The sequence below is a fragment of the Ambystoma mexicanum genome, chromosome 6q, assembly GCF_040938575.1.
Source record: "Ambystoma mexicanum isolate Mex_15411 chromosome 6q, UKY_AmexF1_1, whole genome shotgun sequence".
In the NCBI taxonomy this organism is placed as follows: Eukaryota; Metazoa; Chordata; class Amphibia; order Caudata; family Ambystomatidae; genus Ambystoma; species Ambystoma mexicanum.
The window spans coordinates 116218307-116245904 of record NC_090937.1 but is presented as its reverse complement, the minus strand read 5'-3'; the positions used below and the strand labels follow the sequence as shown (position 1 = coordinate 116245904).

At 45.2% G+C, this 27598-nt stretch overlaps 1 protein-coding gene across 3 annotated transcripts in view; it reads right to left on the bottom strand.

Annotated features, from left to right (window-relative positions):
- Window positions 1-27598, bottom strand: part of UNC5C (unc-5 netrin receptor C) — a 498641-nt gene that overhangs the window by 225036 nt on the left and 246007 nt on the right. The window lies entirely within an intron of this gene.

Below are 27598 nucleotides of genomic sequence, written 5' to 3'. Positions count from 1 at the left end.
AAACATAAAGGAAGAAGATAGGACGGAAGGAGTAGAGGGGAGCGAGAGGTCCGTATGGGAAAAGGGGTGGTAATAGGAGTTTTCCACAGTTTTGCAATTAAAAAAAAGTGGAAAATATTGTAACTGGGAACAACGGATAATAAACACATAATTCGATGAGATGGCTTGCGGGGAAGGCCAAACATGCATTTTGATGAGCTTGGTTGCTATCGATGAGTTAAGAATGAGGTGAGATGCCACAAGGTGAGATGCCATAGATACAGAGCGCTCCAGTTTGGATGAAATGTGCAGAGAGATGTCCATGGTGAAGGGTCCGTAGTTCTGCGTTTTTAGCAGTGAGAACAAAAACATAGCATTTAAAATATATATGTATATTTTTCAGATGAGAGTTTCTGGCCCTCCAACCATAAAAAGGGAGTGACCCCTCCACACCGCAAACTGTTACCTGGGCTGTGATTTGTAATGTTTGCTACCAAGGAACATTTCCACTACACTAACCAGCATAGGTCTGAAAAAAGGAAGCACCTTAAGCGAAACGGGCCGGGATCGGAGCGGGGTGGCGGGTGAGGTATTAGGATTGCAAGGAAGGTGCTACCCAGTGGAGTGTCCAGGGAGTGCCCTGGGGTGGCACGTTCTACCCCTGGAATCTGATTGGCCACCCCAGGTGCTGCCCCATTATCCTAAACTATAATCATTATGTTTCTGTGTGCGCTCGCACTTCATGCCACCCCTGCATAAGCCAGTGCACCAGTTGGGCCACTGGCACTATCCACAACTGCGTCCCGCCATCTCTAGGGGCATTCGATGCCTATCTGGCTATGGCCGAACAAAGAACATCGACAGATCTGGAGACAAACCGGATGGCAATGAGCCACTGTTTGCAGGCACATTTGCGGGTAAGCACTTGGGACATGTGATTTGTTGCCCTCCTGCACACTGCTCCCAAGAGCCAAAGATTTCCTTTCTGCTTTTACGTGTACAGGTCATTCAAATTAACAGACAGCTGTTCCCTGAAAATTTGCTAACGGGCATGTAAATCTATCATCAATTTCAGTCGAATCAATTATGTAGACATGTCTTAATGATCATGTTTATTTTCGTACAATACGTTTCAAGTATGTCATAGCTGCTGTTCAATCATTATGTGATGTTATGTGGATTTATACCGCGTACGGCTACCACCCAAGGGCAGTCTCCAGGCCCTCTATGCAAATTGCCCTTCCTCACTCGCTCATGTGAAATTGACAAACGTGTGGGAACACGTGCAGGACTGATAGATAATCAGTGCATACTCTCAAGTGTAAACGAAGCCCCACTGGGACCTCAGACATTTAAACAAAAAGGTCCTGCGAAAGGCGCTTGGGTGGCAGTTTATTTTTGTGGGCAATGTGAGTGGTGATGGAAGATCCCATTCCCCTCCAGGGGGCTCTTGAGTCCAAACAGGAGAGACTGCATTCCAATGTGTGGGCTCCAGCACCAACAAGTGAGACTTGAGCGACTATCTTCTCCGTAGAGATGCTCCCAGGCAAAGGATTGTGTAAGGTGCACATTCTCAAGTTTTCATACAAGTGTTGTGCTTTCGGAGGCCTGGCTCGCGCTCTTCACTCTGCCAAAGATGAGATCTCAAGATGGCTTCCCTCTATGGGCATCCACCTAGGAGCGGGGGCAATTCACGGTCTGCACATTGGCTGCTGATGTTAAACATGCCGGGCAAATTCATTGTCCACCTGTGCAAGGTTACGATAAACCCCATTTTCTATTTCTACGGCTTAATAAGAGAATGCGTTCCAAAACAAATGGCAACCAGAACATACATGGGTATGGGCCAGTAATCCCACAGGCTCCCGCTCATATCCCTCCCAAGCATTTGTGCCTCTAGGAGACCCCTCAAAATATGCTTGTTTGATAAACCTGCCTAGTTGGTCCAGTCAAACTTTATTATTGTATGCCTACAAAATATGGTTTATTTTAACAAATTTCTTTCTGCGACAGGCGCTGCATATAATTTGGTCAATAGAGCATGTTTGCCAACTCCCGCACTCACTCGCTTCTTCTAACGACCGATTACCATTAATAAGCTCACACTGGTGCACGAGGGCGGCATGCAGCGGAAAAGTACTCTTGCCGGGTTTAGATCACTAGATCCAGGACCATCCCTCATTTGGAACCTAAGAAGCCAGTGCTTTCCTTGCCCGCGCCAGCAACCCCTGTAACTAATGCACAAGCAAGGCAGTGGAAGAGGGCACAGTATTGCAGGCGAGCCAGCTGCTTTACAGTGTGCGCATTCCTTTAAAGGGACACAATCAATGGCATGAGGTCGAGTTTGAAACAGAAGCATGGCACAACCGTGCAAGATAACTCAGCGAGTTAAGCAGTTGCCGCAGACAGACTGCAGCGATAGGGCTGAATCCTGGCATGACTCAGCCATCCCTCATTGTTCTCAGGGTGATACATTGCATTCCAGTCAATTGAGTAATAATATCACCTGAAATTACAGCTCTTATTTTTGGGAGAAATCTGGCATAAGTGCTGTTTGAACAAATGTATTTATTTGGGTGATACCAATGTTGAAACCAGTGTGAACCCATTGACTTAGAACTGATATGGAATATTTTTGGCTAAAGAGGACGGGATTCTTCCTCAAAAAGGCATTCTATCCACCTTCACACATTTGCTAATTCAGGATTATTGATACCGGGAGGGGTCATTATGACAGCATAATGACCCGTCCTCAAGATATTGCCTGCAATCACGATACCTCTGGGATCTATAAGGCTATCAGCTCATAAAGTTGTCCAACGGAAAAGGAGAGTGATTGATTTGAATGTTCTTTCTGGAGTCCGAATATTAGGACCAAGGGCTGCACCAGAGATTTAAGACTGAATTCTGAGCATTAGGATTGGATGAGAGGAGGCCATACAGCCATCCATATGCTAACCAAGCATTTTAGACAGAAGGATGGGTCATGAAAGGGCCCTTATCACAGGTGATGATGATCCGTGCCAAGGCATGTAAGATTATTAACACATGTGAAAAGTGAATGATTTTAGCCCTTGCTCACATCAGAATTTAAGGAATGAGTTCTATGCCAGAGATTATTGGCTGAGAAGAGGTATGCAAGGGAATACAATGCGTGTGTATCTGCTTTTGCTAATCCCTATTTATTTTTATTTATTTTATTTATATATTTATAATGCGCCAAAGCTCGCAAGCATCAGGGCGCGACACGGACACGTGGTAAGAATCAAGCACAGGACAATGAAATGAAGAGCAACAGCAGTGCCGGAATAGAGAAGCAGTAGACAGTAGTTCAGGAATTACCTAAAAAGGGTGGTTTTGAGCTGTTTCCTGAAAATTTGGAGATTGCTTTCGAGTCTGAGCTGAAGAGGCAGCTCATTCCAACTGGAAGTGGCTTTGGTAGAGAAAGCTCTGCCTAGGCCCATAGCTTTATATCTAGGTGGGCCTGGTTCACGTAGTCCCTGATTTTCAGATCTAAGGCTACGATTTGGTTTGTACCATTTAAATTCCTGCTTGAGGTAGGCCGGGGCTGTTCCATATAGATAACGGTGGACCAGTGTTTATGATTTAAATGTGATGCGTTCCTTCATTGCTAACCAGTGGAGGTCTTTTCTGTCACTTGTTATATGTTCTCATCTGGATTTGCCTGAAACGGACCGAACTGCGCTGTTTTGTATTATTTGGCAGTGTTTAATGCCTTTACTGCTGGCTCCCAAGAGCAGGGCATTTCCGTAGTGGAGACATGACAGAATGGTGGCTTGAGCTATTGTGGTGCTATTTTGTTTATTTAGCGAGGTCTGATGCGGCATAAGACCCTTTGATAGTATTGGCAGTTGCGCTTGAGGAAGGAGCTTTGGGACTCTGCTCCTAGCGAGGATTGTAAGTAAATTCCAAGTGTCTTAACTTTGTCTGACACTTTGATAACGGAGTCCTATATGAGGAAGGAAGAATATGCCGGGCCTAGGTTGTTTAAGGCTTTAGTTGAGCTAAATGTCATAAGCTCAGTCCTTGAGCCATTTAGGCACATCCAGTGTGACTTCATCCAATTTTTGATGATAAATGGCTGAAAGTCTGTTGTTGTCGAGCATGTGGTCTCTGCACGATTCTAATATTAATTGTGTGTCATCTGCAAAATTTGTAAACTAGACCGCATGGTCTTGCAATGTGCTTTTCTCTTTTCCAATCTTTCGTCCTTTAGGTACTTGTACTCCAAGATATCGAATTTGCATTTTTGGGCCATGATGGATAAGCCGTAGTCAACTCCATAAACTCAGACATTCTGCGTTAAACGTATGGCTGAAGTACGAGCCACAATCTTTTTTAGTAGGTATGCATTTGACGTTGAGGTGAATACAGCATTATATCATTTGAACTAAGTTTCCTTAGGCCTAGGTCATCTCAAGTAGAACTGTTGCATCTTTGCCTAAACTACTACACTACAAGCAATGGGAAAGCAAACTGTTTTGGGTTCTGTATAGGGAAACACAATCCCAGATACCTATAGTTTTAACATTACAAATTGTATGTTAACATTTTATACAAATCACTTCAGAATGTATAACAGTACTCAAGCAATAGTCCCCAATTCTACAGACTATTAACAAGGTCTCTGGGGAGTTACCACCTGGTACAGCCTGTGAATAAGTGATAATTGCTATTACCACCTCCAGGTCAGCTTCAAAGTTAGTAATAGTGCCTTACTAAAAAGAGATGGTAAGCATGTGGGCCTCTGGAAGAGTGGCATGACGGAAAACGAAGCAGGGGAGGAGCTCCTCTTCCATTTTTATGGTGTGTTTGGACCAAGTTCCATCCTCTCCCAAGTGATCTTCAGTCGATACATAGAGCCACTGGGAGCCCTCCTAGCCACACACAAAATCCACATCCACCAATACGACGACACACAGCTATACCTCAAGACTGACTTCATAAGGGACATCCAAAGACTCACAATCTGCCTCTCGCTGATCCAGTCTTGGATGTACGGTGCATACTTGAAGCTCAAAAGCTCCAAGACCACATTTCTACTCCTCACCAACAACATTGAACACCCAAACATACAGACTTGGCTATCAACCATGAACCATGAGAGCTTCTCACACAAGCTCCCCTCCTGTGCCAAGTCCCCCGAGTTCCACATCGACAAACACCTCGCCTTCAAGACACACATAGCTAAGACAACTCAGACAGCTTGACATCAGCTCTCACTACTGTGGAAAGTCAAGCCCCTCCTCCCTCCGGACAGCTTTAGATCCACCTTTCAAGCACTCGTCCTTTCCTACCCAGATGGGGGCAATGCCCTCCTCGAAGGCCTCCTGTCATCCTTGCCCCTCAGAAGTGTTCTACACACAGCTGCATACCTCATCAGGGGTCTATGCAGATACAACCACATCACCCCGGCCCTCATCAACCTTCTGTGGCTCCCACTGCATGCACAAATCCTCTTTAAGTTTTGCAGCATCATGTATAAGTCGTTCTCAAATCACCCAGCTACTTCACAGAGAAAATCCACATCTCTGGCAGATAGCGCACCACCAGAAGCCAAGACACGTGCAGACTTGAAATCTGCTGCTGCACAAAATAAAGGAACAGAAAACACGCCTTCTCTGCCTACGCCCCAAGACTACGGAACCTCCTCCCCTTCAGCATCAGACTTGCCCCCACACACCTACCATTCAGAAAAGAACTCAAGAACCACCTCTTCAAGGAGTCTGTCCTCCTCAACACCTAGGCCATCACTTCGCACCTTGCGTCACCTGACTCACTAGATGCCGTCCGCCTCTCTCCTCCCAGTCACCATGTACACCTGCATCCCATCTCTGTGCCCCCATGCATACACTTTCTATGGCTATGGCAATCATTAGGAGACATAGAGGTGGCAGGCACTGCAAATATGAGCCAAAGCAAAAAAGGGTTATGGGTAAAGGGGACACACCTATTTAATGTATCTACATGACAGTGACTTTAGTACTCAAATGTTATATATGGTAGTACAAGCACCTAAAAGGATGTATGACCAGCTGAGCATATATGCTCAAATTGTATTAATTCACATGGGAGTTACTGCACAGTATTGCGATCACAAGTTAATGAAGTGTCAAAAGTTGGCAGTATAATAGTGAAAGGAGGATTCTGGTTATGCAGGCAATCCCACACAGCTCTGCTCTCCAGGTGATTTGGACTACAACTCCCATGATCCCTCAGGATTGCCTATGTGGCTAGAGCTTATTAGGAGTGTAGTCCAAAACATCTGGAGAGTCAACTATTGCAGATCCGACTTACAATCTTCACTGCATCTGTTAGAGTTACAACAGACACCACTCCAAGGTACATAGCTGCATTGGGGCATGGCTGCAGCCTGCTGCTCTTGTACTCATCTCTCTAAACGCTGGCACACTCGTATATTAGCAGTACATAGAAGGCCGCCATAGACACAAAAATGGGTTCTGCACATCGCTAATAAGTGAAACTTGTTTCACAGGAAGACATTAACAACCAGACTTAGAATTATGAGTGCACTTCACTTATCATGCATTGCTAACCACCTGCCTATTTCCAATCACCTTTCACGTTCCACTTAATAATTTTGCTAGTAGGAGCATTACATACTATTTGCATCCACCAGGAGGGCCTCCTAGCCAATCAGAAAAGGTGGGCTGTTACTCATGGTATTGCCAGTGCTCCGAGCCGCCTCAGAAGTGGGAGGCTGCAGCTAAGCCCTCTTGGCCCCGTCCTCCCTTCCACCACCCCTCACCATTTCCACCTGCCCCATCCAGCTCCCTCCGCATCCTAACTTGTGGCCACTTGGTACCTCGCTAGTCCCGGAACACTTGCTGTTCCGGGCCCTTCCCTTTGTGGTAATGGACATCATGGAAAGGGAGAAGGGACTATATGTAGTTCCACTCTCCCTCCTTCCATGGTGGCCATTTTCTTTTGTCATTTTGTATTAGGTGGAGAAACTGCTACCGAGTAATGTCTCTTCTTTATAAAAATAAAAACGTATTAGCACCCCAGAAAGCATGTTGGTGTGCTAATAGCAATAAACCCCTGTGTGGGAGGTCATTATCAGTTAGGTAACAGAACATGGCCCACGTTAAGTCCCTCACAAATGCCTTGCGCCGATGGGGTGTATTGCTTAAGAAGTAGTAAGAGCAATATAAGGTGAAAGTAGTAGGTGCATTATGCTGTAGCGGGAGCAATGTAAGGTAGCAGTGATAGGCGCAATATAAAACAGAGACAGCAGGAGCAATATAAAGCTGATGACTTTGTTTATATTTCAGATTAAGATTGCAATGAAGAATGTTGTCATCGTTTATAGACACCCAAGTGCAGTCTCTGAACCTCTCTGCGGGTTTCTTCTGTCTTTCATCAGAGTACTATCACAAACCCTCCGATGCGGCACCCAACCAACGCCACCCGTAACCAACGGGGTGGTACCCGGGTGCCCTTGCAGCAGCGCCATCACATAATGAAGAGTTGATCGGCCCAGAGGCATTGATTGGCTATTAAGCCACACAGACATTTAGTATTGGCAGAAGCCGAGGCGAATGGTAAAACCGCCATAAAATCTGATGCCCTTAACAAGTATTGAAGAAGTGATTATGTCACCCGGCGCAATAATTAGCAATTACTGGCGGGGCAGCACTTCATCAGAAATAACATTAGCATACTGCTTGGGCGAAGTGACAGACAGCAGAGCGAGGATGCACCGCCTGGTGTCTATGGGGCTCATAGCAGCAAAAGGAAATGGAATCCTGGGGTTCTTATTAGTTACAGCTATGCAAACCTGATGCATTTGTTCTCATTTTTTCCATGAGCATCCCCTGATCTAGGCGGCTGAATGTATAACTACATGCACTTCCTTTAAAATCGGAAGCTGGTAGTTGGTTGGCCGCCATATTTGTTAGGCTCTCAGTCCACTCTGAGAGGAAGCTGCAGTCACCAAGGGGGCAGTAACACAGCTAGGAACAGAAAGTGCAAAAGGTTAAAGGGATGTTAAGGAGGAGCAACCTCCCATTAATGCAATATTTTGGGCAACCAATGAAAGAATGCCGTAGGTAAATAATCTCATTTACCTGACTTTGGTTCCATGCGTTAAATCTAGTGGATTTCTTCATTAGGGAAATGGAGTAGAAACAATAAAATTCATAAAGACTACCTTTCCATGGCCTTTCCACTAACTTACCGTCATGGCCTTTGGCAAGGTCAGTGTCTCCTGTCCCATTCCTGACCCTCCTCCATCTCTGTCTTTGCTTTCTCCCTTTCACTCTTTCTCACTTTTCACCTGCTTTCTCGCTCTGATCTTATACTCACTGACCCCCTCCTCCATCTTATCTCCATCTCTGTCTTTGTCTTCTCTCTTTTTACTCTTTCTCACTATTTTCCCCTGCTTCCTCGCTCCGATCCTCTGCTCTGTAATCAATGCCGCCCACCTCTCTCACCCGTGATTGGATGCTCCACCTATTTCACCTTCCCCCTGTGACAAGGACAGTATTTCCAGCAGCAGTTCCGTGTAAGCGGGTCCTGTGCATTCCATCCAGGACTTTTGCAAGGTGAGTGCCCCTCAGTCCCTTTCCTGACCCTCCTCCATCTTGTCTCCATCTCTGTCTTTGCTTTCTCCGTTTCACTCTTTCTCACTTTTTCCCCTGTTTTCTTGCTCCGATCCTATGCTCTGTGAACCTTGCCCTGCCTCTGCCAGCCCCTCTCCCACCTCTCATGCTCGTTATTGGATGCTCCACTTGTTTCACCTTCCCCTTGTGACCAGGACAGTATTTCCAGCTGGAGGCCTGTGGGGGCAGGTCTTGTGCATTTCGTCCTGGCCTTTGGCCAGGTGAGTGCCCCTCTGTCCCATTCCTAACACCTCCTCCATCTTGTCTCCATCCCTGTCTTTGCTTACTCCCTTTTACTCGTACTCACTTTTTCACCTGCTTTCTCGCTTTGATCCTCTGCTCACTGACCCCCATTCTCCATCTTGTCTCCATCTCTGTGTTTGTCTTCTATCTTTTCACTCTCTCACTATTTTCACCTGCTTTCTCGCTCCAATCCTCTGCTCTGTGACCCATGCCCTACCTCTCCCAGCCCCCCTCCTGCCTCCCACGCCCATGTTTGAATGTTCGACCTGTTTCACCTTCACCCTGTGACCAAGACAGTATTTCCAGCAGCAGGCCTGTGAGAGCTGGTCCTGTGCATTCCATCCTGGCCTTTGGCAAAGTTATCACCCCTTTCTCATTTGTGCCCCCCTCCTCCATCTTGTCTCCATTTCTATCTTTGCTTTCTCCCCTTCACTCTTTCTCACTTTTTTGCCTGTTTTCTCATTCCGTTCCTTTTACTCCTTGCCTCGCTCACCTTGTTGGTCCTCCCTCCCGCCTCTTCGATTGGACAGTTTTTCCTGCCTTCTGCCCTTATGAGGGCAGCGTCCCATAGTGTGACGCCCACCATTTGGATTGGTTAAATTGCAAATCTGCCCTCCGCTGCTTGCAAAGAAGCCAGCTTGCTTGTTCTCCCTTTCTTCGCCTCCCTTCCCCTGCCACCACTACCTGATTGGCCAGGGAAGGCCATTGTTGACCTCCACCCAGGGCAGCCTTACCCGGGCAGCCCTCAGCTAAGCACCACAAGGCAAAGGGCAGCCCCTACAGAAGCAGCTCGAAATTGTGTCTGCCGGTGTCAGCCAGAGACACAAGAAGCCAGCAGTCGTCAACCAGCAGCAGTGACTGACAAGGCTACTGTGGTGGGGACAGGGGGCACAGCAATACTTGCACCCCACAAAACTGTGCCACCTCTCTTATTACTCATAGTTCACCCTAACGTGTGCATAGAGACACACTTTATTAGCTCACCATAACTAGGCAGACTGTGTAGCTTAGCCCCCTCTCTCATCTAGGTGAACTGTGTCCTAACTGAGCCAGTTATCAATATCTCGCATCTGGTCCAGGCAGAGAGAGCAAACATTATAGCCCCCTTTGGACTGCCACATCACTCTTGGTGAGTAGCAGCTTTAGTATGGTGCACAGGGCCTGCAATGGGTTGGTGATCATATGCTACACTAAAGCCATCATGTTAGCTAGCCATTCTGGATAACCCACTAACTACCCACCTACAGCATCACCAAATATCTGACTCCTCCAGGCACTCTGCTTCCCTATGTCTATCGACCATAGTCAGCATTTACCACACATGTACAAGGTAGCCACCCTGCAACCAGCCTCACTGTGTAGGTTAACAACACTTTGCATCGTGCCAATGGTGTTGGCCACCCATAGTTTGCATTCGAGCATGTATGGATGGGATAGTATTGTTAATTGATTAACAGGCGCCACATCCACATAGAATTGCAAAGATAATCATGCATCCCATCTAGATAGAATTGTGAAGATTAGCATGCATCATATCTAGATGGAATTGTGAAGATTAGCATGCATCATATCTAGATGGAATTGTGAAGATTAGCATGCGTCATATCTAGATGGAATTGTGGAGATTAACATGCATCAAATCTAGATAGAATTGTGGAGATTACCATGCGTCACATCTAGATAGAATTGTGAACATTAACATGCATCACATATAGATAGAATTGTGGAGATTAGCATGCATCACATCTAGATAGAACTGTGAAGATGATCTTGTGTCACTTCTAGATAGAATTGGAAAGTATAACATTTACCACTTCTAGATAGTAATGACATTAACCAACCCTACTAAAAATATCTTCCCTCTGCATACTCAAATCATACACAACCATACCTGTAAGCACAACAAACCGTACGCACTTCACTGCACCGCAACAACAAAACAGACCACACATAGCCTAGAACAACAGCACATGACGGCAACCAACCAAAAAGCACACTTAAGCTCAGCGAATGGTGTTAACTGAACTGATGCTGCCAACAGCACATCACATCTCTCTTGCTCTTCTCCCAATCAGTCCTACTAACCCATCCAACTTTCTTTCACTTTCAGATCTGCCAGAGCGCCAGGGGACCACTCTGGTGGTAATAGTGTGCGGTATAAAAATCCTTTAACATTAACATTAACATGGGATCCATAATGTGCAAATATACTACATAGGTATACTTTCATAAGTCTATGTAGGAAATTGGCAAGCAAGAACAAACCTACAAATAAAAACCAGTCTAGTCTTGGTGATCAAGAACATGATATTATATATTATATTATATTTATATCGCTCTCGTAAACAAATGTTTCAGAGCGTGACAACATGGCTTTGTAGGTCCCCACAATGATTGGTAAGTCCTAATCTTTACATCTCTTGCTTTTTTCCGGTGAAACTCTATACATTGGTGCCATTTTACCAGTGCAGTCTGTGGTGATCTTGGATTTTTCCGCTTTACCTGTGGGTGGGGGAGGTCCCTTCCTCCTGGTTCAATTTGCTGATGTGGTAAAGCGTTGTCCCCTTTCCACCCCCACAAATTCTCGCTCCCTGCCTCTTGCAGCGCATTCCCCCATGGGTACTCGAGCTGCTCGCCATTCCTTCCCGTGCCTTGGGCCTGAAATCATCCTACGAGATTCCCCATGATTTCCAGTCCCCTCTGACACCTCCTGTTCGGCTGCCTTTCCAGTCGTGCAGATCTCGCGATGAGTGCACTCCCTGATGCGGAAGACACCAGCGCGATTACAGCCGCACTTTTGCAGCACCATAAAGTCATGTCGCAGATAACAATAAAACTGAAAGTGGGGGCAAACAGGTAAATTAATCCCCATAGCTCGTATTCGGAATTCCATGAAAGTACACATGCATGGTTAACAGACAGCACAGTGATGATGTACTGAACACAAATGAGGTCCCAGACAGAATGGAAATACGGGCCTTGCAGTTTCATCCACAAGATGGCCACTCCCATTCCCTTAGCAATGCTGGGGATTTCAAATACACTTCGCATCCTTGAGGTGTCCTCCCCCGTCCGCCAGGGAGGACACCTCAAGGATGCGAAGTGAATTTGAAAAGACAGAGGCCTTGCCGCAGCGGGAGCAAAACCATTCTCCCAATTTGGACTTTGTCCTCAGCTAACAGATTTGTTTTCGAGGCAATTAGGGGTGTGAGATCTGTCTGGGGCCCTCGCTCACTTGCCTTCTGTCATGTGCACTATTAGGCTGTCACCAACGATCAGCGGAAGGCAACAGAGAGTCGCGCCTGTCGCGCCTTGATGCTGCCAACCAGCATTAACCGCTAAGTGACATCGTCTCAATGTGCCTTGTCTTGTTTACCTAAAAAAAAAAAGCTCAGCAATGAGGGTTCGCTCCTATGCTACTTCCTTTTGAGGCTGTGAGGGAGGAACAGCCAGAAGACAGAGAGGAAACATTGCTTGGCCCAACTCAGTTGGCCAATATAAGAAAGATCGAATACGGCATGGGGACAATGTAATGTCTCACTTCTTGATGTTCAGGTTTTCGACCTACTACTGGCGGCAGAAAAGGACATATTGCACTGAAGTCTAAGAAAAAAAAACAGAAGACACCTCTTCCCATGCCTGCACCTGAATATAACACAACCACATTTAATGCTCATTCCGTTAGCCGCCCTCTCGCAGGGTACCTATAGCCGCCCTCTCGCAGGGTACCTATAGATGACACGCTATGCTTTGAATAGCTACTAGATCAGTGCTGCTGTTCTCTTATTCACATTATCACACACAGACAGTCAATGTGACAAGTGCATGTCACCAGTTGGCCTGGTGAGTCAAAAATAGCTCCTGGTAGCTCTGTGTGACAAGCAAACCAAGCTCTTGTTGGCTACAAGCAGGAGCTATTTCAATAACCAGAGAATGACGACGGTTTGTCAATCAACTTGCCAAAAAAGTTCGAAATATGCACCCTTCATTTTCACGTTGGCCAGAGTAAAGAAAGAGCAGGCAGGGGAACGTTTTCTTTGAATGTACTCACAGTTTTCGCAGCGTTTCTTTCCATATTGTTGTGACCTGAACCAAGTAGTAAACATGTGGAACACCGACAGTAGTTTTACTTTTCTGAGTTAAAGCACTGTAACTTTTTTTCTCAAGACTTGCGTGACTACGTTGCTGGTTTTATGGAGAAAAACTGGGCAAGTGCCTGAGTAGGCAAAAGAGGATAGAGGCTAACATGTAGGAGGGGGTTTGCACTGTCCTAGAGCACTTATAAGGTAACACACTGAGGGAGTGCAGTTGTGTCACTCACACCTACAATACTAAGAAAAACGTTTCCTTTTCCCCTGCTTTCTCTAAAATGCACAATGTTTCCCGGTTTTCCAGACGTATGCAGAGATCGTATCACGCACAATCTGGGGTGAAACCTACTGTTCGTAATACAAGGACCATGAAAGGGGACAGGACAGGCTGGGTCAGCGAGGATGGAGCTGAGGAAACCTGGGAGTGTGCAAGGGGGCGAGCGGACAGTGGGAGTAAGGAGGGAAAGGGGGCGCAGGGTAAGTGGCAGTTGTTCTGGGGGTATCCCCCCAAATAAGTTGAGTGGGTTGGGAGGGGGAGAGAATGGACAGGGGTTTCAGGGCACACCTCAGAGAAAGACCAGGGTGATTGGGGCACAGTGATTAAAGTTACTCCCGTTGTGTGAGGGACTCGTCGCAATGGGAGTTGCTAATAGGATACATTTCGAGAAGGTAACATATGACCATGTATGTCCACGTGCATGGCATTATATGTCCAAAGCAGTATCGGAATACTTACAGGCATGCAGCTGCCACACAGGGTCGAACTGGTGTATAGGAATCTGTGTTTAAATATGATTAGTGACATAACCAGCATGGGTTTTGGTTGCTGAGAAGGCTTCACGTGTTGCACCATTGATTGGCTGGGATTTATTGGGCAAAACGATCATGAAGCAGGAGCCAGCGGTGTTGCTGGCATTTGGGAACTTGCCATCGAAAGCATAAAGGGACAGGGAGGGGCCCAGATTTGAGGAAAGGACCCACAGTGGGTCTGAGCGGACAAGGCGTCGGCGTTAGGGGCTATTGGTCAGCCTCTCCAGAATGACTCCACGTCTGCGTCCCCAGACCTCAGCAATGCAAGGCTTGTGATGTAAACACCCACTATGTACTGCAATTACACTGACCTTACAGATTCAAAAATACGACGGCTCCAGCAGCTTAGTAAACACTTATTTTATTCAACCCCTTCTAAACGCCGTAAATCTTTTTTTAGACAAATTTGTTCTGGGAAATGCAACCCGTGGCAGACTTCTGGCTTCAATCCTGCCATGGCTGACCTAGTGGATGTTACTGGCTGGAGTGTTATAGAAAAGAGACAGTCTGCAACTCTGAAGAAGAGGGTCTTTCAAACTCACTCCGGAATGTAGAGTTATGCCATTACCAAGCAGCCAAAGAATTATGTTTACGGTCTGAAACGGACAACATATTTCAATTTTCGGAGAAACATGTCTCAACGGCTTATGAATGGCTACTTGAAAGGAAACGTGGTGCAATGGTTAGAGCGCAGGAATGGTAGACACGAAATTCACAATCATTAATGTGTTCATTCATTCGCATTCATGCCTTAAGTGTGTTGGCCAAAGTTGTAGCAAAAAAATGGGGCTACAGCGTTCCCAAAATGAATCTACGAATGGCCAGACATGGGACCCAGTTGTCTGATATTCTAAACCACGTTAAAGATATGAAAACCAATTTCGGGTTAAACCAGCAGTCCTGTATGGATTGTGACTTTCAGAAAGACTTACATCAGTTGAAGACAGAGGCGTTGCTGGCAGAGGGGGTCGGGAAGGGCTATAGCGCCGTGTCTTTTGGTTGTGGCTCTGCATAGAAGCTCACGAGCTACAATCGAAAGGCTATTTAGACCATAGTCCTGACAGTCCTCACATTACCGTAGCCCCAGGTCTTTTCAAGACCGAACAACACCCATGGTTGAAGAGATTTGGAATGTTCTTTCACATTACGATTAGAATAATAGTAAGACAGATATGGCCCCAAGGAGTAACCCCGCTAATAACGAAGGGTGCGTCTGTATTGTGCAGATACTGCTGGTCCAGTTATTACAATATTGAAATGCAAGAAGATGCTAGTTTTCAATTAACAATGCTACATCAGACCTGTGAATGTTGTTGCTGAGCACACTTTCAGCTACACACTGCTGACTCTAAGACTGCTACATATTTTTTTACCCCCAGATGAATGTCCATCATCTAGCAATAGGGAAAGAAACGTGTAGGGTTGTTTACTGAATACTGCATTGAAAGTGCTGTATTTTATATTGTTAATCAACATATCTATTGTTTGTATGTGCTCATGTCTTAATGAATTGATATGTGTTTGTATTTTGCATGTATGTAGTGTTTCATTTGAGTTGTTTTTTTAAATGTTGTTTTGGGTGGTCTTGGTTGTTTTCTGAAACGTCATGATCTTATTTCACATTGCCTTGTCCTTTTGTGACTAGTTTGTGATCCACTGAATATCCGGAGGCATGTGCTAATACAGCCTTTTTTTAAGAGTTGTGAATTTATATAATTCCACTTAATACATTTTATTTGAACATTTGTAATTTGTTACCTGTGTTTTTGCCAAGTAGTTGTTGTAGATATAACAGGCTCTGACATCTAGTCCTTCCTTTCCTGTTTAATGATCCATTATGGGATAGTAATGCTGTGCAACCTACCATGTCCCACCTATGCATGTAAAGGGGAGCAGCTGCCAGTAATATGTGAACACACATGAGCCAAGTAAGTGTGCAGAACCATGCAAAATGACTGTATTTTTATTACACAGAGGGATCCCGTTTCTGCACTAATTCCATTTCTTTATGTTTTTTTCGGGGAATTTGTTAGAATAGTCATTATGTCCTTCGTAGTTGAGTGTCAAGAGTGGGCAAAGATCTGCTTTAGCGATCGACTAGAGGACTATCTACTTCAAGCGTCTGCAACCATTGTCTCTTCAGTGTTTTGGACTTCAACTCCCATCAGTTCTAGCCAGAATAGTCAATGGTAAGGGATCATGAGAGTCGTAGTCCAGAACATCGGAGGTGCCGCAGGCAGCAGATCCCTGACCTATGCATTCTTTTGACATGAACAACTGATGATGAAATTGCGGGTGCAAGGGTCAGACTAGTCACTAGCCCAGAAAACAGGTAACATTTCCCAAATAAAGAGTGTCCTAATTCTGAAACAACCAGTCAAAATAAGTCACCATTGAATATCAGAATGCATTTATGTTCCGGTAAACCTTTAGATATGTTGTTCTGGGAGGATAGTTCAGCGGCAACATGCTTGCCTTGGAAGCAATACGACATGAAGCAACACAGGTTCCATCCCTGTTCCGCACTTAGAAACCTCCAGGTATTTAAGCGCATTATAAATATACAACTAAGACCAAAAAAAAAACAATTGCACAACTAAAAAACAAACAATTGCTGAAACAGCACCTCGATGCCCGCGGGCTGTGTGAGCGCTTTAAAAATGCTAAATAAATAAAATGTAAACACGAACATACGCATACTTTTCTATTTAATGTGATGTTTATTTCATTGCTAATTACCGAATAAATTACCGCAATTTCCCCTGCCTTTTCAGCGAGTACTTTGCGTTAAGCCGCACAGTGATTGCTTTGCATTGTCAAGTGGGTTTAAGGGAACACTACCTGTTCTTGTTTGTGTCTCTGTTAAGTTTGGATAACGCAGTCACGGTGTCTCTTAAATGGCGTACACAATGTTCCAATTTCCTGTAGTGTTATCAGACAACAGGCTAATCTTTAAACTATTCAGGCAGGAGGCTAACACGTGTAGCGCGCATTAGCCCCTCGATCCCAAGCATCGTTCAGCTCAACCTCTGATCAATACTCTACGCACCGAGCCGGCCCCGCTTGATCAATAAGAGAGTGCAGGCGGAGTGGGTTCACGCTTTCTGCAGAAATCCACAACTTCCCTAAATGAGACGATTGCAGTGCTGTAGTGCACGTCCTGCACCCAAAGTGGCGGTGCAAAGTATGGAAGATATATTCCAGCACCGTTTTCAGAGGCTTGGTGGTAACCACAGTATTATGGATCACTTTTAAAGTTTGCGACAGTGTTGTACAGCACCTGGCTGAGGTGACGTAAGAGGCACACGAATACATCATTTAGTGACGCCGATGGTGATGGCAAGTAGAGCTACATCCCGCCACTTGCCTCCTTTTTTGTACCCCAACCCGCTATTTACAAACGTAACAACCTGGCCTTGCTTGTGCTCTGGTAATGTCTTTTAACAAAAATAAACAAATAAATACATAAATACAATTTTTTAAAAAAACGGTGGCAATAATCATAAGCTGTGCTCTAAAGGAACATGTAGGAACTAGATAACAAACATACAAACACTACTGAATGTGTTTGATTAATTAAGCAATGGACCCTGGGGAGGGGAGGCATTCTGTCTGCCAAGGGTCCTTGGGCCGCCAAGGTTTTAACATGGACACTGGGCTGTTACCAGAAGGTAATGCCCCCCTCTGAGGTGTATATTACTACACACACCCTGCATAAGTGGGCCAGGGTGCTAACCATAGTCTTTGCTAAGGGAATTTGGAAACATGCTAAGCATGTGCTCCGGATACCCTTAAAATAATCTACAAACAAAGATGGCAGCCATGGACATAGACATTGAACCCTTGTCTATGTCCATGGAGACATCTGTGAGGAAACCTATTCCATGGGATTTTCAGGATGGTGGAAGGGGGTGTATGGAGGGGTTGCGGGGCAGTTGGGGACAGTGTGGGAGACAGTGAAGGGAAATGGTGGCCGGTGGGAAAGAAAATGGTGGCCAGCACAGATTTGACCACGCTGGTACCCTCCTCCCCTGGGCCCAAATAAATAATAATTTCTGCTTGTATGCTAGATTCCTCCCTCTTCCAAATTCTTTAATAGCAGGTGCCATTATTACCCTAATTAATTACCCTAATTAATGATATGGCCTCCCATCCATGCACCCTAGAATGCAGCTATGGCTATGCTATTCCGGTCTAGTAGCTCGCATAGCCGCCCACACTGAAACCCCTGACGTACCTCAACACCTCTGCCATTAGTATACAGCGACAACCAATGAAAATAAATTCGGTCTAACTGGGCATGCATCGAATCTTCAACACTAGCACTCTATCCTAAACCACCAACAGCCCCCGTCCACGCGCCAGACCTCCGGGTTGCTTACTGGAACCTAGCCAGCCCACCTAAGTGCTAACCGGGCAAAAATGCACACAAGCAGCTTTTCATTTAAACTCTTAGAACCTCCTACACATGCATTGCGGTTTCCCAAGGGCGTTCCAACCACAAAGTACATCGAGGCCATACACATGGGAAAAGGGCGCTATATAAATGACGAATACAATACAATACTTAAGTAACTGACATATGCTGCGGGATTCGAACTTGTGATATGCCGATTGGTCCGATATGCAGGCATGCCCCATGCCTGAGGCAAGCACTGTTGTAATATAATCACAACAAAAATACTCAGTGTAAAACACGTGGTGTGGCAAGTAAGGTTTCGGCTTTAAGTAACTGATCTGCGAAATCAACATCTGAGGGTTACTGCCATCTCAGCGCATACTTGGCACGCCGATTTCCCACAGGTGTGTACTACTTTGTGCATCATTTCTAAATTCTATTTGCTTCCCTCAGATATAATGTAACTGTGCAGCCCCGTGGTCCTATCAGAATGTCCCGGCTGAGAGGCTTGTTGTTTAATGCAAATGTTTTGGAGCTTACTAAGAGAAATTGCTATTGACTGCTCTCATTAGGAAAGTATTGACCCGTTGCAACCCGATCGTTCAGAGGAGACATTTCTTAACTGTTCCCATATTTCATCTTCCTGTACCGTCAAGGTGCAGTAAGCCTGGTGAAGGATACGGTTTATTTAATGCAAAATTAAAATTTCATAGGCTACATTACCTAAAGTAAATTGCTTAATCCATTTAGGAGAACAGCTGCTTTCCGTGTTTGCCAGCCATGATTGCACGCTAACCTAAGGGATACAACCAACGGAGGATCAACCCAACACCGGTGGCGGGAGGGGCGGCGTATTCCACTCCTCCCTTTAGCGGGAGGGGCCGCGTATCCCTGCTGGTCCATGCTTTGCTACCAGTGTCAAGGAGACCACGTCAGTGGGGGATGTTTTCAGCAATACACGCGTTTGTTAGCTCAGGGGGTTAAGTGCTTGCCCCAGGCATCTGTGGTCCACCTGGAGGGCACTCATTTCAATCCTAGCGAGGCCGACTCAGTCCTTCATTCTCCTGCAATTGATATATTTAGTACTAATAAATTGGGCTATTATGAAGCCTATGGTTGCGGCTTTTAGAAGACGGAGGGATCCACACAATTGAAATGATGCAAAAAGTGGCACTGCTAGGGTGGGAGAGGTTGAGGGGGTTATAGCTCCAGGCTCGCTAGCCTAGATCCCAATATTACCATAGCCCTGGATCTTTTCCAGACCTAGCAACACCCCTGGATGCAAAGAATGTACAAATTGGACTATTTTGTTGCTCGGAGATGAAAACAAGGATGTGGGTTGAGGGAAGGATAAGTACATAACAGTACACAGCAAACAATCAGCCTTTACTATTGTATTCTTGTAGTAGGATGCAGGGAGGATAGCTCAGAGGCAACATGCTCGCCTTGTAAGCAAGACGACAAGTAGCAACACAGGTTCGATCCCCAGGACCACGCTTAGAAACCTTTGGGTATTAAGCGCGTTATAAATAACCAATCATATATCATCCCACGCAATCACACTTCCCCATTGTAGTCGTGTAGTAGGATATAGATAGGAGTGCATCCAAGGCAATAACATCAATCACACTTCCCCATTGTTGTCGTGTAGTAGGATATAGGAGTGCATCCAAGGCAATAACATCAATCACACTTCTCCATTGTATTCGTGTAGTAGGATATAGGAGTGCATCCAAGGTAATAACATCAATCACACTTCCCCATTGTAGTCATGTAGTAGGATATAAGAGCGTATCCAAGGTAATAACATCAATCACACTTCCCCATTGTAGTCATGTAGTAGGATATAAGAGCGTATCCAAGGTAATAACATCAATCACACTTCCCCATTGTAGTCATGTAGTAGGATATAGGAGTGCATCCAAGGTAATAACATCAATCACACTTCCCCATTGTAGTCATGTAGTAGGATATAGGAGTGCATCCAAGGCAATAACATCAATCACACTTCCCCATTGTAGTCATGTAGTAGGATATAGGAGTGCATCCAAGGCAATAACATCAATCACACTTCCCCATTGTAGTCATGTAGTAGGATATAGGAGTGCATCCAAGGCAATAACATCAATCACACTTCCCCATTGTAGTCATGTAGTAGGATATAAGAGCGTATCAGAGGCAATCACAATTCACCACAGTAGTTTTGCAATAAGCTATAAGAGGGAATCCCAGACAATAGTCCTTTACAACTAGAGTTTTCAACTTTCTGGTTAGCAGCATTTTTAAGGATATCCGGTTATGAATATTTTATATTGCATGCTTGATGCAATAAGTGAGTAGAAAAGGCTGCAGTAATCAGTAAATTATATTTATATAATTATAATTGTTCATTTATAATGCGCTTAATACCAACGAGTGGTTTCCAAGCACGGTTGTGGAGGCTCATCTGTAAAACGCGAACCGGGATGGCATTTTTTAGATGGCTGCCTCCTTTTAGATTTAATTTGAAAAGAAATAAGAATTAATGAAAAAGAGAACATGAGATAAACATATTCGGCCTTAAAAATACTCAGTGTAAAGAAATCCTCAGGCCTAGCTGTGTTTTAATTCTCCTAGGGCTGTGTTACAGTCTGGACAAAGAAATATATAGTCACGATGTTTGTGGGGACCCAGTGATGTACTCCCACCACTCCTGGGTAAATAATCAGAAAAAATACAAAACACCTAAATGGGAGTACCAAAAATCAGTGAACATGGACACTCCTATCCAAACAATACATGTTCTTCTCCTCTACACCCTGCCTATAGTTGCCACAGCTAACCCTAGAACTCAGCTCTTTAGAAAAATAAAGCATTTAATATCAACCATACATAATATAAACAGTACAAGTGCTGGTCTCACAGACTCAATTTCCTCTGGTTAACAACATAAATACTACAAACATATATTCCAATGGGCAATGTGGGGCCCGCTTTGAACTAAGAAGCATCCCCCAAGCATCTGGCAAGGGAGACCCTAGAAACTTTAGGGCTGAAACACAGTAGTGTCGACAATATTGTTTTGAGACATTGTATGAGAAGACATTTGGGGACATTAGAAGTGTGTAGGTGGATTCACGAGCATTATACAATAGAAAAATGTCTGGATGCCAGCCCAGCATGACAAATGTAAATTGAGTTTCAAATATGATGTCAAATTATTCACAGTTGTTACCGGAAAATGTGTCTAATGTACTGTGGAAGACCACACACGTATACAATGTATATGAAGTAGAGATACCCAGTCATGTTTACACTGGGAGTGGGTGATCAGCCTCACGTACTAACCCCCACACAGCAGATTGTAATGTATGAAAGAGGGCTGTGTACTAACCCCCACACAGCAGATTGTAATGTATGGAAGAGGGCTGTGTACTAACCCCCACACAGCAGATTGTAATGTATGAAAGAGGTCTGTGTACTAACCCCCACACAGCAGAGTGTAATGTATGAAAGAGGGCTGTGGGAATTCCAGCTCTTCTTGCGCACCAACGCTTTTAGGACCCCTGGCGGGCAGAACTTAAAATCCCAAAAAGCACTGGTTTCCTCACCAACGGCTGTGTCGCAAATCCTTTGTGCTGGTATGGCAATGCCCTGGGGGGACGCCACCATGGCAGGGCAGAGCATGCAATGGTTTGTGCAGCACTGTCACATGCAAGAAGTTCTGGCAGAGGGTGCAACCAGCCGCCCACTACGGTGGAAAAGAAAGACGAAGGCGGCTGGACGACGAAGATTCCAAGAGCGGGGAAGCGACCCACACCGGCGCAGGAGAGCCATGGCTAAGGGAAGGCAGCAAAGACGCTCTGGTTGTCCCAGCCAGGCAGAAACGAGTATTTTCAAGCAAATATGGGGCAATAATGCCCAGAGTTTCTCATATATCCTCGATTCTGATTGAGCCAATCAGAAGAGTCCAAAGAGGGTAAACATGTGCATTAGTAACTTGAGGCACAGACACGTGCTGATTAATTTCAGGCTGGTGGCTTGCTGTTAGCAGGAAACACTGCTCCAGAGGCGTTGCTGGGGGCGGGGGAGGCTAAAGGGGCTATAGTCCCGAATCTTTTGGTTCTAGCCCTGGTAAAAAGCTCAGGGGTTACAACTAAAAAGGCTAGCTAGCCCCCAATCCCGCAGTCCCAAACTTAGCATAGCCCCAGATCTTTTCCAGACCTAACAACACCCCTGCACTGCTCATTGGCTTGCGAGCAAATGGGTGCAATCTATGCCACTGTTCTGCCCCCTATATGCAATGATTAGAGGAAGGCCACTTGTATTACGTTATAGGGGGTTTAGTCAGCACCCTGAGGCCTTCTATTTCTTGTTTTTGTCTCCTGATGCACACATATATTTTGGAGTCGCCCGATTTTTAATTGAGACATTTTACGTGAGGGTGATACTTTTACATTTTTAAACTATCCTCTGTAGAAACTCCATTTTTTGTTTTGGCTATTTATCCGAAATTTATTGCATTGGAATTTGGAATACAGCAAGCAGGAAGATGACATGTGAGGAAGGACACAAAGCTTCTGGGTGTTGTTCGGCTATTTATCCACCCTTTGCAGCCCATGGTCATGCTAACCATTACCTAACCCTCCCCGCTCAAAACAAATCCTCAGCGATTGAAATTAAGATTGGATATGAGGGAGCTAAAAGTAGCTCCTTGGTACCAAGCATAAGCCACTGAGCAGGGGCTACCACTGGGCAACTAGGAGCTAGTACATAACGTTGTGAAAATCTAACTTCCAGATAAGATGCAAACATCCTTTTGTCTATTATTTACGACCCCTTATGCTTTATTTGTCCTATAGATGTGTCCTAATGTTTATTGGTTAAATGCACATAGCTGTGTTTGTTCTGGGCCAGTTGGCCTTGTGGAGCCAAAGGTAGCTCCTGGTAGCTGTTAGTGTCAAGCTACCCAGTTTCTTCTAGCCTTCGGGCAGGTGCAAAATAGTTCCCATTCTGCTGGGACTTGTTTGAGCTAACCTTAGTAGTAATATCAAGTGTTGGCCTGTCTGTGTTATTCCTAAGCAGTTTGCTTAGAGTGTATGGCTTAGTTGCAGCTGTAAATGTGTTGCTGGTGTAATAAAAAGTCTTATGAAAGTGCACCTTCAGTCACACAATTTTGATCTGTTCCTGAAGTCCTCTTAAAAGTAAGTATTGACTAAACCAACTGTTTTTCTTTGTGTATGCATATTAGATAGACATTTACCAGGCACTGCTGTCTTAGACTCAGCTAATCACATAATTTTCAGCTGTTGACATCTTATGGCCAGATATTACCATTATGGCAATGATCCCAAATGCCTATTCCGTTCCTACACAAAAGCCAAACTATTGGCTTTGACAATGCTTGTTGCTATAATCGTTCATGAATTAGTTCATGAATTGTTCATGTTTAAAGATGTCCTGCTATCTCAATATTATTTTATTTATTTATTTATTGGATACTTCTATGTTATATTATTGTTCTTTTATTCTTTATTTTATAGAATTATAATTCTGAAATAAAGTCAAATTGAATGCACGAGAAAGATGCTAAATCAAACCTTCATATGGGTCGTGGGAATGGCAATGGCCCCACAAACCACCCATACAGTGCACGCCGCTTGAAAAGGTCGCTGTTGATTAACATTTTATGAGCAGGAGTCCGGGGAGGAAGGGCGCCATGTCGATAGACCAAATGCAACAGGATGCATTTTGTATGATGTTGACTCAGGAAAACGGAAGCCCTTCACTTTATATCACACTAATGCCTTCCGCTCTAGTGGCGGGAGCCTCAGTGCAATGATGCCCTCGTTCCCAGAAGGTGCAGTCACGCTACTCGCGCTCCCGGATTGCGGGGCATTGATGCGCCGAGACTGCTGAGGTCTCTGCTGCACGGGTCGGACTGGGGCATAACATTGTCTCAGGCACCAATGAAAAAGTGGCCCACAGTTGCAAATGGAAGTTTATTCCTTTGTGACAGACCGTTTGAGTAGTCCCCAAGAGGGAGAATTTTGATAACATTCGATGCAAATTGTGTATTTAAAAGAATATTTATTCAGTGACACTGGTTAAAACTATTCCCTTTCCCCTACTACTGGTCCGCTTCTCCCCCTCCTCTTGTATACTCATGCACTACATCAATTGTCGTCAGGCATAGTAATGTTACTACTGGTTTGTCTCATTCTTCCCTTCCCCTCTTCTCCTTAATTGTTCCTTGCACTTGCACTATCTGCAATGTCACCAGGCTGAGTATGATAGTTATTTTTCACATTCTGAATTGTTTCAAGGACCTGTAAGAATGTAATTGTATTCTCCCATGTCCCTTCCCTCCTTCAAGTGCTTAGAAACACGCTGTGTATAGGCGCTATCCGAATAAATAATCAATTCATTTCAATTCAATACTAGCCGCATGGTGAAGTAACATCAAACTGGACCACATGGGCCAAAAATGTGCCCCAATTTGATCTAAAAAAGTGAACCCACCCAGGCATTTTGTGTTTTTTGGTTTGAGCATTGTCCTATAGGCCAGTCCGAGTCTGCGGGAAATGGGTGGCAGATCAACCCTCACTGCTGGGGTCTGATGCAACTGTCTTTTTTTAAGACAGGTGGTGCCCCCCTGCTTCCAAGCAGATGAGCTGGGGGGAAACGCCCCAGCCTTCAAAACTCAATGGAAAAGATCCAGGCCGACCAGAAACACTGTGTAATGTGTCCTTCCCAACCTTTGGCCTGAGGTGGAGTATGAGATGACTTTTGTCATTTGAACAAAATCGTGAACATTTCGAAACGCCCCAGAGTCACCAAGCGATCAGTCTTTTTTTAGTGGATAAGAGATATCCCTTTCCAAAGGAATACGTTTAGAAGGGAGGGGCTCCCTACAAGGCATAATGATCCCGCAGGGCACAATGATGCATTGTACTGGACAGTCCATTATACACACATTGATTTCATAGTTTTACAACAAGTTCTGGGCATACAACAATGGAAAACGTCCAGGTCTGCTGCAGCAAAATTATGGATGTGCCCCCAGAAAACGGTGTACCTGCTAAAACCACTGGCTGCGCGGCAGGTAAACGCACGTATCTCAGTCTAAAAAGTGCCCATATGTTTCATTAGGCCTGAGAAGAAAATGTTCCCATTGCAACACCCTTGCCTCGAGAAGTAACACCAAGTTTAACTATTGTGCTCGGCACCATTCCGATGTCATGTGCATGCCCCCTGCAAGGATGGGTCCAGAAATGAGCTGTCATTAGAACCTCTGGTGCCATGTGGCGGGTTGCTAATATCATACATCCGGGAACTGACCACATAAACCTGATTGCTGATCTAAACATTACTGGCTGCAGCGACAATGTTATGTTGCTGGCCAACATGCCAGGGTGCTGCCAGCCATACGGGAGTGCAGATGGCATCCTTCAGGGCACTACCAACAGATGCAGCGGTTCTGCTCATTATGTTGCAGTGTGGCCATTAATGGGAGGGTTGCCCCGTATATCTCGGTGCTACCATTGACATCGGAATGCAGAGTTGCAACCACTGGCAATTCAGATAAGCGGTCCCAGCAAGCACTTACAGGGCTATAGGATGCGTCCTCTTTTCTTGCTTCCTGTGCGAGGATCCTGGTGCACAAGAACACACATTTTATTGTCATTTTGTTTCTGGATTCTTGTCAAAAAATGCAGTAGGGGCTGTTTGGGTGAGGCAATATGGAATGGGGTGGGTGGATAGTAGGGTGAAGGGGGCAGGTCGCCTCCCCATGCGTTTTGCAGCAGGAAACAAAATGGTGGTAAAAAAATACTGCTGCAAAATGTGTTCGGTCAAAGCACATTGATCCAGTTGAAATGAGCGGCTTCGGCAGTTTCTCTGATCTAAGCATGGATAGACTGTTCATGCATTTAATACGACTCAGTTTATGCACACCCTCAGTTGAATCCTTTCTGTATGGTTGAGTGGCGGGCGATAATTTGGCCTAACACAATCAGAAGGCTCGCAGGTGGAATCATCTGTCCTGCTGGGTTTCAAACTAGCAATCTGCCAAATACACACAGAGGTCTGCCATGTTATGTATGGGAATAGGAATAATGAGGCATACCATCCAGGGGAGATGCTAGGTCTGGAAAAGACCCGGGGCTACGCTGATGTCGGAACTGTTAGAACTGGGGGTTAGCTAGTCTTTTGGCTGTTGCTCCTGAGATTCTATCCGGGGCTACAACCAAAAGGTCAGGGGCTATAGCCCTCTTAGCCCCCCACCCTCTAGCAACGCCCCTGCCATCCAAGAGGAGAGGGTTGTAACAGGTGTTATTGACCCAAACTTGAGTTATGGGCCTGCAGTGAAGCACAGGGCACATAACGAGGGTTCGACATGATAACACTGGTTACAGCCAGTGGTCGAAGTGAGTGGGAACGGTCGGGAGCGGTGCTCCTGTACTTTTTTTAATTACCTTGTACTGCTCCTATACTTTTATTTTTAAAAGAAACCATTCCGGAATGATTTTGTTTTAAAATAAAAGTGTAGAAAGAAGTTGAAACCTTCACTTTCAGTGCACTGCACTGAACATTCCCTTAAACAGCAGGTGCAAATGTTTGGGGGGATGTATTGTGTGTGGGAGAGGTTGTGGCAATGGGGTTTGTGGGGAGCAGGGGCAGGCCAGCAGGGAACATAGTTCCACTACTTCTTTTTGTACACTTCGTCCACTGGTTACAGCCCTCTCCTCCAGGGTTGTAACGCTATTATAATATAGCTACATCATGAAACAGGTTAAAAATGAGTTAACCATAAAAGAAAACAAAATAGTTGGGAAAGGTGCTAGGAGTCAGTCTTGGAGTGAGCATTGTCCCGGTGAATAGCTGGGAAGGGAAAAAAATGAGCATTGAGGCCAAATGTTGGGAGAAAAAGATCAAGCTTTGCAACAATGGTTAAGGCCCTCTGCTCACCTATTGTTCACAATGACCTGCCAATTTTGCATTATTCTAATGAAAGGCTGGGTTGCACATGGGCCCTTTAACCCTGGGCTGGCAAGGAGATTACAGTTGCTGCCTTCACATACAGGGCTAGCACACATGCTGCTGACAAATAAAGAATGCAGCTCGGTAGGTAGCAGTGCTGAAAGCTTCCAATGATGTAACAGGCAGCCTGGTGCCAACAGTCTCCATTTCAGCAGCATGCAGTGGGTCAGTTGCAGCAGCAAGGAGGGCACAGGGTTTGTCGCGCAGGCTAGATGGCAAACCGGGCACACTGCAAACCAGTTCCAAGGGAATTAAAAATGCTAAATGCTATCTATAACCTTTTTTTTTGTTTAATGATTTGTATTGATCATTTAATAGTAATAACAGTGAAACAAATGATTAGCACAATCTTAACATGCATCACTGGCAGCAGTTGCAGTTAAAGGCTGGAGTTGGTGTCTGCTCTGCTA